Here is a 17,828-nt window from a genome sequence, read left to right as displayed (position 1 = left end):
AAAACTAAAAACTAAAAACTAAAAACTAAAAACTAAAAACTAAAAACTAAAAACTAAAAACTAAAAACTAAAAACTAAAAACTAAAAACTAAAAACTAAAAACTAAAAACTAAAAACTAAAAACTAAAAACTAAAAACTAAAAACTAAAAACTAAAAACTAAAAACTAAAAACTAAAACTAAAAACTAAAAACTAAAAACTAAAAACTAAAAACTAAAAACTAAAAACTAAAAACTAAAAACTAAAAACTAAAAACTAAAACTAAAAACTAAAAACTAAAAAAAAACTAAAAACTAAAACTAAAAACTAAAACTAAAAACTAAAAACTAAAAACTAAAAACTAAAAACTAAAAACTAAAAAAAAACTAAAAACTAAAAACTAAAAACTAAAAACTAAAACTAAAAACTAAAAACTAAAAACTAAAACTAAAAACTAAAAACTAAAAACTAAAAACTAAAAACTAAAAACTAAAAAAAAACTAAAAACTAAAAACTAAAAACTAAAAACTAAAAACTAAAAACTAAAAACTAAAACTAAAAACTAAAAACTAAAAACTAAAACTAAAAACTAAAAACTAAAAAAAAACTAAAAACTAAAAACTAAAAACTAAAAACTAAAACTAAAAACTAAAAACTAAAAACTAAAAACTAAAAACTAAAAACTAAAACTAAAAACTAAAAACTAAAAACTAAAAACTAAAACTAAAAACTAAAAACTAAAACTAAAAACTAAAAACTAAAAACTAAAAACTAAAAACTAAAAACTAAAAACTAAAAACTAAAAACTAAAAACTAAAAACTAAAAACTAAAAGCTAAAAACTAAAAACTAAAAACTAAAAACTAAAAACTAAAAACTAAAAACTAAAAACTAAAAACTAAAAACTAAACGTTGACGTTGACGTTGACGTTGACGTTGACGTTGACGTTGACGTTGACGTTGACGTTGACGTTGACGTTGACGTTGACGTTGACGTTGACGTTGACGTTGACGTTGACGTTGACGTTGACGTTGACGTTGACGTTGACGTTGACGTTGACGTTGACGTTGACGCTGACGTTGACGTTGACGCTGACGTTGACGTTGACGTTGACGTTGACGTTGACGTTGACGTTGACGTTGACGTTGACGTTGACGTTGACGTTGACGTTGACGTTGACGTTGACGTTGACGTTGACGTTGACGTTGACGTTAATTTTGATTTTGATTTTGATTTTAAAACAGTTTCTGCCTTTTTTTATAAATACATATTTTTGTGATCAAACTTTATTTTGATCTCTTGTCTGCTCGGGCTTCCAACCCAAGTATCCTCGCCTGTCCCCACAGTCAGCTTCTGTGCGCAACACGTGTGTTGTCGTGACCCAATCTGTGTATTCCAAGCCAGCCCGGAGAAATTCTAGCCGGCTGGGTGGCAACATTCTCCAGCTATCGCGTCACACCGCTGCTGCGCGTGCAACATCCCTTCAATGTCGCGCAACACACAGTCCATCGTCACCGTGGAAAGCATGGCCTGCAAGCGCAACTTGAGCGGATTCAGTTTTTCCTCGTCTGCCAGCGGTTTCACATCGCGTGGTCCGTTCCGTCGTGTCGGAGCGGGGTTTTGTGTTGTGTCCGGTTCGTGGGGTTGGATTGGTTTTTTTTTCGGAGGAGCAAGTTTAGAAAAAGCGAATGCTATTTTTTGCCACTTTGATTGAAGTCGGTGTTTGTGAAGTGTTGATCCCGGCCCGATTCAACCGGGTTATGTGATGTTCGTCGAGAAGAGTCAAGCGTTTTGCACGGGAAATTGGACCCACCGACCTCCGGCAGATGCAGTTTAGAGAAGCAGATGACGGGGTGAAGCCGATTAATAGCTCAGCGCGGTGTGATTAAGCGCAAATGGGAGGAGCACGTGTTTGAAGAAATCGTCGTTGGCAGAGTTAGTGCGAAGAATCAGCAGAGTCAGTGTGTTTTGGAGAAATTAATTTGTGGCTGGACCACCTGCTGCTGGTGGGTTCTGGGTGTTACAACTAATCCGCCTGGAGTGTGGTTTTATGTGGAAGTGAAGTTTGGTGAAGCAGAAACGAAAATTCGCTGCGTTGTTTCTGAGAAATTGAAAATGGAGCAGTAGTTTTGTGCATGGTTCAGCTGAGTGGGGATTACAACAAGTTGAATTGTTTCTCATGAAGTAGAGTTGCATGAATTGTTTGCAAAACAAATGATTATTGTTAGTTAGATTGATCAAATGTGTAAAAATGAAGTTCAAAATTGGAACCTAAATCCGTGTACTGCAAAAGTATTTGATGTTTGATAAACCTGTTTGGTGAGTAACTTTTGATATGCTGTATTTTGTTTTTATCTTATTTTTAAATTAGTATCAATTATCAATCGTTACAAATTTGTTCTGAAGTTTATGTCCCTCAATTTTGATGACAAAAATGACAAAAATGACAAAAATGACAAAAATGACAAAAATGACAAAAATGACAAAAATGACAAAAATGACAAAAATGACAAAAATGACAAAAATGACAAAAATGACAAAAATGACAAAAATGACAAAAATGACAAAAATGACAAAAATGACAAAAATGACAAAAATGACAAAAATGACAAAAATGACAAAAATGACAAAAATGACAAAAATGACAAAAATGACAAAAATGACAAAAATGACAAAAATGACATAAATGACAAAAATGACAAAAATGACAAAAATGACAAAAATGACAAAATGACAAAATGACAAAAATGACAAAATGACAAAATGACAAAATGACAAAAATGACAAACATGACAAAATGACAAAATGACAAAAATGACAAAAATGACAAAATGACAAAAATGACAAAAATGACAAAATGACAAAAATGACAAAATGACAAAATGACAAAATGACAAAAATGACAAAATGACAAAATGACAAAAATGACAAAAATGACAAAAATGACAAAAATGACAAAAATGACAAAAATGACAAAAATGACAAAAATGACAAAAATGACAAAAATGACAAAAATGACAAAAATGACAAAAATGACAAAAATGACAAAAAAAGACAAAAAAAAGACAAAAAAAAAGACAAAAAAAAAGACAAAAAAGACAATCATCTAAAAAAGTTAGGCTTAGGAGGTGTAATTTAAATGTTCTTTTTATTTAGAGATGTGTAGCTTTTCCTCAACAAGGAAGTCAACGAACGTCAAGTTATGTTATAACAATCAAGATAAACTTAAAATCTAATGAACAAGTTATTTTTTATTTAATTTTGATTATTCAAAAACTCCTGACATGATAAAAGAACAATTAGAATTTCAAGTGTAACAAAAGTATCTACCAGTAATAAAACCCCAATTCAGCCACCTCAAAGTACACGATCGAACAATAAAATCAACACAGCAATGATTACGATCCACCCCCTTCAACCATAAACATAAGCAGCTCACAACAACACTCGAAGCACGACTACGACCACTTTCATACGATTTATGTCGGAATGCCCGGCACAGCTGATGCAGTCACTGTTATCAAAGCAGACGAGCTTAATTTAATTATATGTAATTTTCACAACTTAGCATAAATTTGATCCACCTTGAATGGGCCCGACCCAGTCCGGCTGTTGGCCGTGCCCTTCTCAATTAAGCAGAGAGAGAGAGATCTTCAAGTTCACCTGGTTTTAGACAGATGAATGTTTAATTTGTAATGCAACCAACAACACTTTTAACAATTTCAGTGTAAACATTTCAGGCAGAGTTGACTTAAAAATGACGACATCGGCGTCGTCGATCAGCGATTAAAGCGTGCACCAGTTTTGTTTATATTAAGCGCACACAAATTCTAGTCGCTGCAACTAACTAAGCTGGTTCAGGGGGGGGGGGGGGGGGAAGGGGGAATCTATTGATACTGTAAGACAGAGAGGAAGGGCCTTAATTACGGGTTTCCTCCCACTTGATGCCGTTCGATGGAAAAACAGTTATGTCAGTTAAAGTTGTTCGAGCTATGCAAAGACAAACACTCGCACACGCACACACACGGGCGATGCTTAAGACAATAATTATGCATTCAACGTTGAACCAAAGCCCAAAGCTCGCGCACAGAGTGACACTATGCGAAGCTGGTTTTGTTGCACTTTGCTGCACACCACCGCTAATCATAATTTCTGAATGGCTAATGAGCGAGCATTACGAAACGTGACGACGCGGGTGCGTTTGATTGCAAGTTGGGTGCTGCATTGACCTTTTGACCTTGTTAATAAGGTTAACAGTTCGTCGCCGTCGTGCTAACTTGTCGTACGTGCATTTTGGGCCAAATTGAGTTAAGAACGCCATTTTGTGCAGCTCACAATGCCTCATCTTTTGACCTTCACAGATCCTCAAAATTCGATTTCAATCCTGAGATATTCAATGAAATCCGAAAAAGATCCGAAATTTTTTGTCACTTTTCATATTTTGTCACTCCCTGAAAATTGATGTAAGTGCGACAACTGGCCAAAGGCATTTCAGGTCAGAACACGTTTGTCACACGTACAAGTTAGACTACCGTAAACATTTGTAATTATAACTCGGGATTCCAGCAACCAACTTCAACCGAACTTCGGGGCAATGCACAGAATGGTCAGTAGGATGTCCCAAAAAAATGAAAAGTTGTCAAATCTTCGGTGTTCACCCCTAGAATGATAGATTAAGATGTCAGGAACAATGTTTTCATACAACAAAAAATTCCCAAAAATGGTTTACAACTCGCGCGCGGAGCTTGAATGAAAAAAGTGCATTTTTCGAGTGTTTTTCAGAAATGCGCGTAAAAATCATACTAAAGTCATTCAAGTTTGGTCGCCTTGGGCTTCAAGTTATAGTTTAATGTCCCCTGAACAAATTTCTGTATAGACATAGTCCATAAAAGCTTGAGTTTGGGCATGGCAGGGCGTTTTAGGAAGAAAAAATTGTATTTTTTAGCCAAAAATTTTCAAAATTAACCTCCCTAAACGATCCAAAAAAATTGCAGCCAAAACTAATGCATTCAGCTTATAGGAAATTTTACGGAGATCATTTTGCTATTTTTAACATTCAATTTATGCCCACGCAAAGCCGAGATATTTGCATTTTAGTGAACAAAAAGTGACAAATTTTTCAAAATCCTTGGTATATAAGCGTTTTTAGCATAAAACATATGCATCTATGATTACAAACGAGAAAGCATATATTTCTGATATTTTTATTTTTTTCGCTCAAAAACGATATTTGTTAATAACATTTCATGAAAAAACATGAGATTTTCTCACAATGTGACGTAAACGACAAATAATCATAAATCAAAATAAATTTTATCAAAGATCATATCTTCAAGCTGTGAACGTGATTTTTTTATATGTGCATTCGAATGAAACAAATTCATTTAAAAAAAACTTTTTTTTTAAATAGTTACCCACTAGAGCTTTATTTTTGTTCATATCGAGAAGAGCACAGAGCAGTACATATAAATATGTCGTTTACGTCACATTGTGAGAAAATCTCATGTTTTTTCATGAAATGTTATCAACAAATATCGTTTTTGAGCGAGCAAAATAATTATATCCAAAATATATGCCTTCCCGTTTTTAATCATAGTAGCCAACGCATTATGCTAAAAACCCTTATGAGCAGTTCTCTAGGATTTCGGTCATTCGATTTTTTTTGTATTTTTTAATCCGACTGAAACTTTTTTGGTGCCTTCGGTATGCCCAAAAAAGCCATTTTTCATCATTAGTTTGTCCATATAATTTTCCATACAAATTTGGCAGCTGTCCATACAAAAATGATGTATGAAAATTCAAAAATCTGTATCTTTTGAAGGAATTTTTTGATCGATTTGGTGTCTTCGGCAAAGTTGTAGGTATGGATACGGACTTCACTGGAAACATATGATACACGGTAAAAAAAATTTGGTGATTTTTTTATTTAATTTTTTATCATTTTTTTTTTTGATCGATTTGGTGTCTCCGGCAAAGTTGTAGGTATGAATACGGACTACACTGGAAACATATGATACACGGTAAAAAAAATTTGGTGATTTTTTTATTTAATTTTTTATCACTAAAAAAACACTATTTTTATTTATTTTTTATTTTTTGATATGTTTTAGAGGAGTTGGGCCAACTTTTCAGAAATTTCCAGGTTTTGCAAAAAATCATTGATCGAGTTATGATTTTTTTAATCAATACTGATTTTTTCAAAAAATCGAAATTTTGGTCGCAAAAAATTTTCAACTTCATTTTTCGATGTAAAATCAAATTTGCAATCAAAAAGTACTTCAGTAAAATTTTGATAAAGTGCACCGTTTTCAAGTTAAATCCATATTTAAGTGACTTTTTAGAAAATAGTCGCAGTTTTTCATTTACGCCCTTTTTAATGGTTAGTCGTGATTTGAATATTTTGAAAATATTTTTTTCGAGAAGGTCGGGAAATGTTTCATTTTTTAACAAATGTTTCATATTTTAACATTGAAAATCGGACCATTAGTTGCTGAGATATCGACATTGAAAAATGGTGGACTGTTTGGGTGAGACTTAGAAAACTTCAATTTTCCTGTTTTTAAACCTTTGCATTGCAATATCTCAGCAACTAAAAGTTGTATCAACAAAGTCCGAAGAAGCAAAATATAGAGAATTTTCTCAGCTTTTCAAAAATATTTTTTTCAAAAATGGGCAAACATGTGCACTAATTTAAAAAAAAATGGATAAAAAATACATTTTTTTCTTCCTTAAACGCCCTGCCATGCCCTAACACAAGCTTTTATGGACTATATCTGAACAGAAACTTGTTCAAGGATTATTAAACTTTAACTTGAAGCCCAAGGCGACCAAATTTGAATGACTTTAGTATGATTGTTACTCGCATTTCTGAAAAATACTCGAAAAATGCACTTTTTACATTCAAGCTCCGCATGCGTAAACCATTTTTGGGAATTTTTTGTTGTATGAAAACATTGTTCCTGACATCTTAATCTATCATTCTAGGGGTGAGCACCGAAGATTTGACAACTTTTCATTTTTTTGAGACGGCTTAATGGTCAGCCAAACAGAATGTGTTTGTTATTGTTTACATTGCGTGCTTTCGTTTTTGTTCATTCAAGGTCGAACATTAAACCGCGTTTTTCTCGGAACGTCAAAATGGCGGATGCGACAAGATAGCACAACGACGTCGAGTTGACAAAAATAATGTAAAAAAAGTTTTTTTTTTCTAAATTATTGTCGACACGGCTTCATCACTACACTAACATCTTGAAGGCGCAAAATTTTAAATTATGTTCCTTCAAAAGTTAGATTTAGGCCATAAATGTATAAAACAGAATGTTTGCATTAGTGATTCATATGTATTTTTAAAATTTGAGTATAAAATGCAGAGTGATTTTTATTTCATGTATCCATCTTAAAAAAATAGTAATTTTTTTTCTTAGGTAAAAGTTGATAGATATAGTATTTTATACGAATATCTATCTAATTGCTAGTGATTGCAGTGAATGTATTTCCATCATATTTAATAAAGTAAAAAAAATCAATCTCTTTGTATCGCCGCATACAAAGTGGTTATTACTCGGAATTTAATCAATCTCGATTGGATATTGTTTCAGTGTTGAACCCCGCAACAAAAAGCGAGGAAAAATTTGTAATTCAATCACTGACAGCGATCAAACCCCGTTATTCCCGAGAATAATCCTCCATTATTGACCCACCAGCATCGGATTAGCTTGCCGCACTCGCCAATGTATTTATTCATAGAATATTTCGTGGCAATGTGCCTACACCGTGGACACTTCTGGCAGGTCGGCGAGGGAATTAACGAATTATGCAAATGAAACCTCATGCAACGCGAGTGTTTCAAAGGCAAAAAGTGCATCACCACACGATCAAAAGCTGCAATTGTCACCCGTTTGGCAGCACCTTCTCCCCAGACAGGGTGAACGTCAGGTCTTGCATTTTAAAACCACGAAACGCGCAAGAGCAACAAAGCTCATTATGGCCCTTGATTAAAAGTTGTGCTCAAATCAAGCATGGTGATTGTTTTGAGCTGAGCGGACACACAGAAAATCTGTATAAATTTGATATATCAGCAAAATAAGTTTTTACATTAAGCCTTACTGCATTCGAAAAGTTGTAACAAAAGTTTATAAATCATTCCGTGGATAAATGATCAGTCACGTACGATAATTCGTTTACTCCATAAACTCAGCTGATTCTTACTCGAGCATGACATTTTCCATGGAACAACTTTCCGTCAGAGTTGATTCAATTTTTTCGAGTCTTTATGCGTATGTGTGTGCGTAGTAATATGATTACGATTACGAGTTGTGGGTGGGCTGCTCCATAAATCGAGCAGACTCGTTTTGGGCCGACCCCCTGCCGTTTGCCGACATCAATCGAGTTAGAGCTGCGAGGACTTTTCGGCTTTGCCACTTTTCAATTTTCGGCAATTGGTTCTGAATGTGGCTTTTGTGTGAAGCTTTTGCGAACTCGAACGGGGCGATAAATATCTCAAAGCGTGATATTTTGCACGGCGAAGGCTTCAAATTTCTCATAACACTCCCATATCATGGGCCACGCAGTGTGAAATTCCATTTTCCGTAATTGACAGTTACTCATGTTCACAAGACATTAAAGTGAATCCCGCTCAAATACCTCGTTCATAGGGAAAGAGTACGAAGGGAAGGAGATGAAATACCAAATTGCACCATTAATTAAATACTCATTAATTAAAGCCAAATGCCACCGATTGCATGCCGGGGCAACATTGACATACCCAAACCCCCCGACAGACCGAAAATTTCTGATCTGGTCCCCGGCGGACCATGGCGGTGGCGGCGGCAACCTCAAGTGGACATTATCACATTATGGTGGAGAGCCGTTGTGCCGAGCCCCACAATCATCATTCCGCGAAACGCTTCGAGCGAAATTTAAGAAGCTGAGACGAAACAAGCAGAGGGAAGACTTAATCGAAGTTAAGTTGTTTTTACTAGTACTGAGAGCAGCTATAGTTTGAGGCAGCAACAACAATAAGAAAACTTGCGTACGCGGTTTTAGGCATGGTTAGCTGTGTTTAAAGATTTAAGGTACACAGTAAAAAAACGTGTAATTTGTAAAATGTAAAATTTGAAGGTTTTATATTGCTTGCACCATCTTCATCATAATACTATTAACTCAATTTAGACTGAAGAAGTCGCAATATACACGCAATACGCTTTTCTAAGAAATCACGGTGGGGAATCGTCGCAGAAAAAAATCCTATGGATTTGGACTATTTTACAGATAACACTATTAAATTAAAAGAATTTCAAACAAAAGCCATTCGAAAACATGCGCCATAAACTGATTGGGCCTAAAATTTGAAGCTTTCCAAAATTTATTTCCAGAGATATAGCCATATTAGTGTTTTACGTCGTCAAGTCGAAGCAAAGCAAAGTGTTCTTTCTGGCTTCTCATAATCGATCGACAAAGCGCAATATCGATACATATTATTTTAAGTTAATCATAGACTAACATGAAAGACTGAGTACCCTTTATTTTTTTCTAACAATGCCACAGTGTTTGCAATGGCAAAATTAAGTGGAATAAATTGATAACTCTTTATTTAACGTCCTAGCGAAATGGTGTCTTCGGAAGAGTTGTTGTACTTGATAAGGGCTATCTTTTGAAGTTATTGACATACAGGGTGACGACCTTCCAGGGTGTCAACCAAAAACTAACTTTGTTGGATAATTCAAATCGAGATATCTAAAAATAGACACGGATAGACACGGAGATATTTTCAGGAAATGTAGTTGAAAGTGTGTACTTTCAGGTGCATTGTTCGGTTTTGCGACAAAATGCGCCATTTTGAAAACATAGCAACTTGAAAATAAGCTCAAAATCACATAAAAATGGTTATAACTCTTCAACAAAGGCTCAAAACATTTTGCTGTCTTGGGCAAAGATGTGTAATTTCATGTCATAAACAACTCTTCAGAACATAGTAGGCTGCTAAAATGCTAACATTTTGAGTTATCACCAAAAAAATGCTTTTTTGGACCATTTTTGCAAAAATGGCGTATATCTCGAATAGATTAAGAGCTATAAATTTGGTGCCTTTGACAAACTTTCATGAAATTTTCTCCTCTACAACTTTGCCCAAGACACCAAAGCCCTACAACGTCATCCAACAAAGTTAGTTTTTGGTTGACACTCTGGAAGGTCGTCACCCTGTATGTCAATAACTTCAAAAAATAGCCCTTATCAAGTACAACAACACTTTCGAAGACACCATTTGGCTAGGACGTCAAATAAAGGAGTTATCAATTTATTCCACATATGCAATGTCAATCCAATATGTTTTTTTTATTAAATATAAATATCTTGCGACCCATAATCCTTAGAAATTAAAAAATGGCATTCGAGGTTTAGCCTAGAAAAATTCGAAGCTTTTAGGTCAAATTCTTTCTGGGTTGTATCATTATGTTTTTGAAAAATCATTGCACCAATATATTTGTCGGAGTTTCATCATTTTGTAAGAAAGGCTCAATTTCACCTCTGGCCATATTAAATTGGATTTTAAAATCTATTTTCGTCCCCTGATTTTTCGAGGCAATTATGCAATATTAGCAAGCAAGAATAGTTTGTTTGTTTTTTATTAAAGGAAAAACTCACAAAAATTTTAAGAAGTATTATTTAAAAAAACTGTTTCAAAGCATGAGACATATCATTATTATTATTATTACGACAATCAAGATTTCTCGGGTGAGTTTTCAAAAAGCCGTTAGAGCCACCGTGATCTCCGACACTAATATTCGTATTTCTCCAAATTGAAACAAAATTTCGATTATTTTAAGTTTGGAGCACTTGATAGACGTGTAGATGAACAATCTTAAGCATTTTTGAAGTTGGTCTTCCGTAAGGAGGTTGAATACCGAGGTTGTTTAAAAAATGGTTGTTTAAAAAAAAAACTTACAAAGAATTTGAGAAGTTGGGCTTTTTTGAATGAACTGCTCATATGGAAAAACTCACAACAATATGTAAATCCAGAACTATTTCAAAAATTGTCGTTTTTCAAAATAGTACAAAATACATAGGATGTTGGACTTTTTTTTTAAAGAACTGCTCATGTTTGAAAGAAAAAGATAACTCACAATATAATTACAAAATAATATATATTTTTAAGGATTGGGAAAAACTAAAAAAAATAGTTTGTAAGGTATTTTATTTATTTGGAAGAACTACTCATTATAATAAGTTTGGATAAACTCACAAAGAAATCGAATTTGTTAGTTAGAAAATATATTTAACAGGAATTCAAATGGGTAATTCTCTATCAACTCACACGAAATCGGGAAAAGTTGCCCCGACCCCCCTTCGATTTGCGTGAAACTTTGTCCTAAGGGGTAGCTTTTGCCCTAATCACGAATCTGAGGTCCGTTTTTTGATATCTCATGGGGGAGGGGCGGTACGACCCCTTCCATTTTCGAACATGAGCAATTCTCTACCAAAACCGGAAATGGATTTTATTTGTATTTTTTGATCTGGCTCAAACTTTGTGGGGGCCTTCCCTATGACCAAATAAGCTGTTTTGTGTCATTGGTTCACCCATACAAGTCTCCATACAATTTTGGCTGCTGTCCATACAAAAATGGTACGTAAATATTCAAACAGCTGTAACTTATGAGTAAATTTTCTGATCAATTTGGTGTCTTCGGCACAGTTGTAGGTATTGTTGAGGACTTTTGAGAAAAAATAGGTACACTGAAAAAAAAAGTTGCAGATTTTTTAATCAACTTTTTTTTCTCTAAGACTCAATTTCCCAAAATACGTATTTTTTGAATTTCGAGATTTTTTGATATGTTTTAGGGGACAAAAATCCGCAACTTTTGAGCCATAGAGAAACATGGTCAAAAAATCTGACGCCGAGTTATGATTTTTGAAAAAATAGAGATTTTTGGAAAAAATCAAAGTTTTATGCAAAAACAAGTTTGACATTATTTTTTAATGCAAAATTGAATTTGCAATCGAAAAGTACTTTACAGATTTTTTGATAAAAAGCTCCGTTTTCAAGATATAGCCACCGGAAAATTGATTTTAGCGAAATATTTACAGTTTTTCAATTTTTAAAAATAGTGACCATGAGTGACCATATCTAAAAATATTTTTTTTGAAAAGTTTAGAAAATTTGCTGTAAAATTGTCAAAGAGAGATTGAGGATTGGACCTCGGTTTGCTGAGATACAGCGGCTTTAAGAAAAAGAAACAGGAAAAATGAAGTTTTTTAAGTTTCACCCATATCACTCATCATTTTCTAATGTCGATATCTCAGCAACTAATGGTCCGATTTTCAATGTTAAAATATGAAACATTCGTAAAATTTTCCGATATTTTCGAAAAACATATTTTGAATTTTTTTTAAATCAAGACTAACATTTCAAAAGGGCCAAACATAGAATATTACGCCCTTTTGAAATGTTAGTCTTGATTTAAAAATTTTCAAAATATTTTTTTCGAAAAGATTGGAAAATTTCACGAATGTTTCATATTTTATTATTGAAAATCGGACCAGATCGGCTGAGATATCGTCATCGGAAAATGGTGGGTTGTTTTGGTGAGATTTAGAAAACTTCAATTTTCGTGTTTCTTTTTCGGCTCTATCTCAGCAACCCGATGTCCAATCTTCAATGTCTCTTAGACAATTTTTCAGCAAATTTTCTGAACTTTTCAAACAAAATATTTTTAGAAATGGTCACTCATGGTCACTATTTTTAAAAATAAAAAAACTGCAAATATTTCGCTAAAATCAAACTTTCGGTGGCTATATCTTGAAAACGGAGCTTTTTATCAAAAAATCTGTACATTTTTTTTCGATTACAAATTCAATTTTGCATTAAAAAATAATGTCAAACTTGTTTTTGCATGAAACTTCGATTTTTTCCAAAAAATCACTATTTTTTCAAAAAATCATAACTCGGCGTCAGATTTTTTGACCATGTTTCTCTATAGCTCAAAAGTTGCGGATTTTTGTCCCCTAAAACATATCAAAAAATCTCGAAAATAAAAAAATACGTATTTTGGGAGTTTTAGTGAAAAAAAAGTTGATTAAAAAATCTGCAAATTTTTTTTCCGTGTACCTATTTTGGTCATAGGGAAGGCCCCCACAAAGTTTGAGCCAAATCAAAAAATAGAAAAAATAAAAATGGTCGAAATCGGCCGATTTCGTAGAGAGTTGCTCACATGCGAAAAAAGAGGAGTTTTTCAATAATTTGCAGACAGAAACGGTGATGAGATAGAAATTCGGTGTCTAAGGAACTTTTATGTAAAATTAGACGACCGATTTGATGGCGTACTCAGAATTCCGAAAAAACAAATTCTTCATCAAAAAAAAAAAAACTGCAAAAGTTTTGAAAATTCTCCCATTTTTCGTTACTCGACTGTAAAATTTTTTGGAACATGTCATTTTATGGGAAATTTAATGTACTTTTCGAATCTACATTGACCCAGAAGGGTCATTTTTTTCATTTAGAACAAAAATTTTCATTTTAAAATTTCGTGTTTTTTAACTTTGCAGGGTTATATTTTAGAGTGTAACAATGTTCTACAAAGTTGTAGAGTTTGATAAATCTTTTTTTTTTCGAAAATCGCAATAACTCTTGATGTTTATAAGCAAACCCCTTATGTCTATATATCTAAATTTTCGTTATTGTCTGCTCTACAAGTTTTTCGAACATTGTTACACTCTAAAAAATAACCCTGCAAAGTTAGAAAAAACACGAAATTTTAAAATGAAAATTTTTGTTCGAAATGAAAAAATGAACTTTCTGGGTCAATGTAGATTCGAAAAGTACATTAAGTTTCCCATAAAATGACATGTTCCAAAATTTTTTACAGTCGAGTAACGGAAAATGGGAGAACTTTTAAAACTTTTTTAGTATTTTTTTCGATGAAAAATACGTTCTTTCGGAATTCTGAGTTAGCCATCAAATCGGGCGTCTTATTTTACATAAAAGTCCCTTTAACACCAAATTTCTATCTCATCATCGTTTAAAGCTGCAAATTATTGAAAAACACCTCTTTTTTCGCATGTTCAAAAATGGTAGGGGTCGTACCGCCCCTCCGTCACGAGATATAAAAAAACGGACCTCGGATTCGAGATCAGGGACAAAAGTTACCTCTTAGGACAAAGCTTCACGCAAATCGAAGAGGGGTCGGGGCAACTGCTGTGTGAGTTGGCGGAGAATTACCCATAATCAAGAAAATCCTTGGGATCAAGAAATCTATGTTTTAGTCGTGAGACAACCAAGCTTAGCACAAAATTGAATGTGCTATAATTTAACACGAATAAAAATATTATTTCAATATTGTTCTCAAAAGGTTTCAACAAATATTGCAACATTTTACTAATACTCTGTATTTTAAGTTAATAAATCGGTTCAAAATAGTGACCTGTCCTATATGTAAATTTTTATTATTCTTATTAAACAGCTAAATTTAGTGAAATGAACTTGTGGTTTGAGAATGTTTTAATTACGAGCTGGAATAATAATAAATTGATGGCTTTGAAAACCTGATAAAGCTGGATCTATCAATTTTCATAAAAATACCCTGATTTCATTTAAAGTGGCTAAATTCAATTCAATGTTTAAAAAGTTTAAAATATTTTTTAAAAATTTCAAAAATTCTAACTAATTTCTATTCTAACTTTCCTTATAGAGAATAATACAAGTCTAACTCAGTGATAACATTTTCGTGGGCAAGGCATCCTTCAACGAGATAAACCGTGAAAGTGACACCCATTTTCACTGTTCCATTCACATCTCAATCAGTGTGGTGCCAAATTCTCAATGAAAAGTCTCCCTTAAGGTATCAATCTCGTGAGACGAAGAATGTCTCCCCACTCCTCTCCCCCTCCTGCAAAGTTTACCAAAGTTATGCCGAGTGGATTTATCTCCGCTTCAATTTGGCGCAGACAAAAGAAGGCACCCCCCAAAGTCTTGGTTTAAGGGGAAGGAAAGGTGTAACTTGAGCCACTCTCACGGGGCGACTCACCTAAATATTTGCTCGACAAACAGCGATTCACTTATGGGTTGATCTCTTTACTCGAAGCATTTACCGGCTCGACGTGTCACCTCCTCCCGAGAAAGTGGATTTTTGTGAAGCTTGCTGTGAAGACATCGTTTAGGTGAGGAGATTGGATTGTGTTTTGGATACTGGGAATTATGGTGCCTTCTTTGTAGTCTTGTGGTTTGCGGTTCTTTTATTAATTCCAATTTTGAATTTTTCATTTAGAACTATCTAGTTTTTGACATTTTTTTCAAATTGTTTTTATTTAAAAATGTTAGTAAATTCAATACACTTAAGTGGATTAAACATCAGCGAACTTCTTTGTGGCACAAATCGAACCACTATTGACAAACATCTCCTGGGAGAACACGTGGAACTCCATTCTGTTGCTTGCAGGCCTCCACAAACGGTTGGCAGCATTTTCTTTACCGTTTCCTTTCCTTCCCGAGCAGACGGTAATAACTTTGGAATAACATTTTTTGATATTCGAAAATACTAAGCCTATAACATTTTATGTTATTTGTAACAAGATTTGTTATTCGTTGTTATGATTTTTTTTGTTATTGGATCGTTATTGTGATAACAGATCAAGAACATTTTGGGTTATTCTTCGAACAAATCTTTGTTATTATTTTTTGTTATTTTAACAACTAATCCGAACATCCCAATAACAGTTGGAGTTATTCTTCCATAACAAAAAATATTATTCTCTAGATGTTTTTGCTTTCAATTAATATCAGACCAATAAAAAATTTTGTTATGATAACATAAAGTGTTATTCAACTCTTATGCAAAAATGGATTTTGCAAGAATATTCCATAACACTTTTTGTTATTTTAACAGTATCTGTTATTAAAATGGCATGAATTTCGTTATTACCGTCTGCTCGGGTTTCCCCAATATCGATTGATTTCGTGAGCTCGGAAAAAAATAAGAAAATATCGGCAAAATACGAAAAGTGTGCAAGCGGAACTAAACGCGAGCCCCTTCGAAAAGAAAAAAAAACAGAAAAAATACACCAAGACATGATTGAGTAAGTCGTGGTGTGTGTTTGTGCGAATGTGGATTTAGCCAATGTTTTTGTTACGTCGTGGAGCTGGAAAGTGAAAGAAAAACACTATGTCGTGGAAGCGGAAAATCTGTCTGCACAAAAGTGCTCATGTGTGTGTGGGTTTTTTTTTATGAAGCGACGATGTATTTATTTGGTGGTTCTTCCAGGGCCCAGAATGGACGATGACAAACTGTGAGCAAAAACAAACAACGGGACCATTTGAAAACGATGTATTTATTGGTACAAAATTAATGAGAGGATGCTGTTTTTAGCTGGTGGAATCTTCAAGCTTTTTCTTTTTCTATGGGCATGATCCAATGAAAAACAAAAAGGTTGAGAATTTCTGCAACCCATCTCTAGAGGGGCTACGATTTTGAAAATAATCTAACCTTTTTTTTAATTATCTTAAATTAGAAAAAAAGCAATGGAAAGTAGTACTCTTAAATTTTTTCAAACCTAGGGTTCGACGATTTAACATGTTTCATGTCACTTTTTCAATGTTCTGAAAAAAAGTTAAAAAAATGAAGAAGAAAAATATTATGCTTTGATTTTGTTGCAAATTTAAAATTTAAAAAAAAAAAGATTTATATACAAAAAAAAACACTCTGAAACACTTACTTCCAAAAAAAAATTGGGAATAAATTTTTTTGATATTTGAAAATACTAGGCCAATAACATTTTATGTTATTTATAACAAGATTTGTTATTCGTCGTTATGATTTTTTTTGTTATTGGATTGTTATTGCAATAACAGACTTATAACATTTTAGTTATTATTCGAACAAATATTTGTTATTATTTTTTGATATTTTAACAACTAATCCGATCATCCCAATAACAAAAAAAAAACATAACGACGAATAACAAATCTTGTTATAAATAACATAAAATGTTATTGGCCTAGTATTTTCAAATATCAAAAAAATTTATTCCCAAGTTATTTCCGTCTGCTCGGGATGCCACTTTTTATCCAAAGAGAAGGAAATTATTTTTTTGTCACCCTGTTATGATTTCTTAAAAAGAAAAATAAAACAGTCAAAATAAAACTTGGCTATATCTCGGAAACGGCGCTCGTTAAAGATTTCGTAAAGTACTTAATAATTATTTGCTTATATTGGCAATTCTCGCTGATAATTGCCAATATAAGAAAATAATTTTAGTTGACTTTCGGTGATCAAAAACAATTTTGTAACGTACTTTACGATTGCAAATTTAATTTTGCATTAGAAACACTTTTTGTTCATAACTCGGTCACAACATATTTGGCCGTACTTCTTTGCGTCTCAAAAGTTATAATTCTTTGTCCCTTTGACCAGATTAAAAAATAAACAAAATAAATAAATGTACGGATTTCAAGAAATTGATATTTTTTAAATAAAAAAAGTTAATAAAATATTTTTGTGTACCTGTAAACCAAAACAATCAGAAAATTTCTCCAAAAATTCAGTTTATTTTATATTTTGGAAGCAAATAATTTTGATTATTAATTGGGTCCTTAAATGAAGCTAAGATTGCTGATATCAATTTTTACAGTGATAAAGCTTATTTTTCTGAGTACAGTGACCCTTTGTACGACCACAAACAGTTTAAAATGGATTTTAAAATCAATTTTGAAAAATTAACCTCGCGGTCCTTCTTGACAGAAAAGTTCCTACTTGACAGCTCGTTTCGAGGGGACCGCGATTGTCCACGATCCATACAAAAAAGTTTTTTTTTGTATGGAGAATTGTCCACGAGGGGGGGGGAGGGGGGTAACAGATTCC

At 33.3% G+C, this 17,828-nt stretch overlaps 1 protein-coding gene across 5 annotated transcripts in view; it reads left to right on the top strand.

Annotated features, from left to right (window-relative positions):
- Positions 1 to 1,551: 1,551 nt before the first annotated feature.
- The window catches only part of LOC6047907 (calcitonin gene-related peptide type 1 receptor), a 175,612-nt gene continuing 159,335 nt past the window's right edge, over positions 1,552 to 17,828 (top strand). For all 5 annotated transcript variants that reach the window (XM_038252077.1, XM_038252076.1, XM_038252075.1 and 2 more), the window contains exon 1: positions 1,552 to 2,298. The gene's annotated coding sequence lies outside the window, so the exon portion shown is untranslated. The remainder of the gene's footprint in view (positions 2,299 to 17,828) is intronic.

Source organism: Culex quinquefasciatus, chromosome 2 (genome assembly GCF_015732765.1).
Source record: "Culex quinquefasciatus strain JHB chromosome 2, VPISU_Cqui_1.0_pri_paternal, whole genome shotgun sequence".
NCBI classification, from domain to species: Eukaryota; Metazoa; Arthropoda; class Insecta; order Diptera; family Culicidae; genus Culex; species Culex quinquefasciatus.
This window is presented reverse-complemented; position numbering and strand designations above follow the sequence as displayed.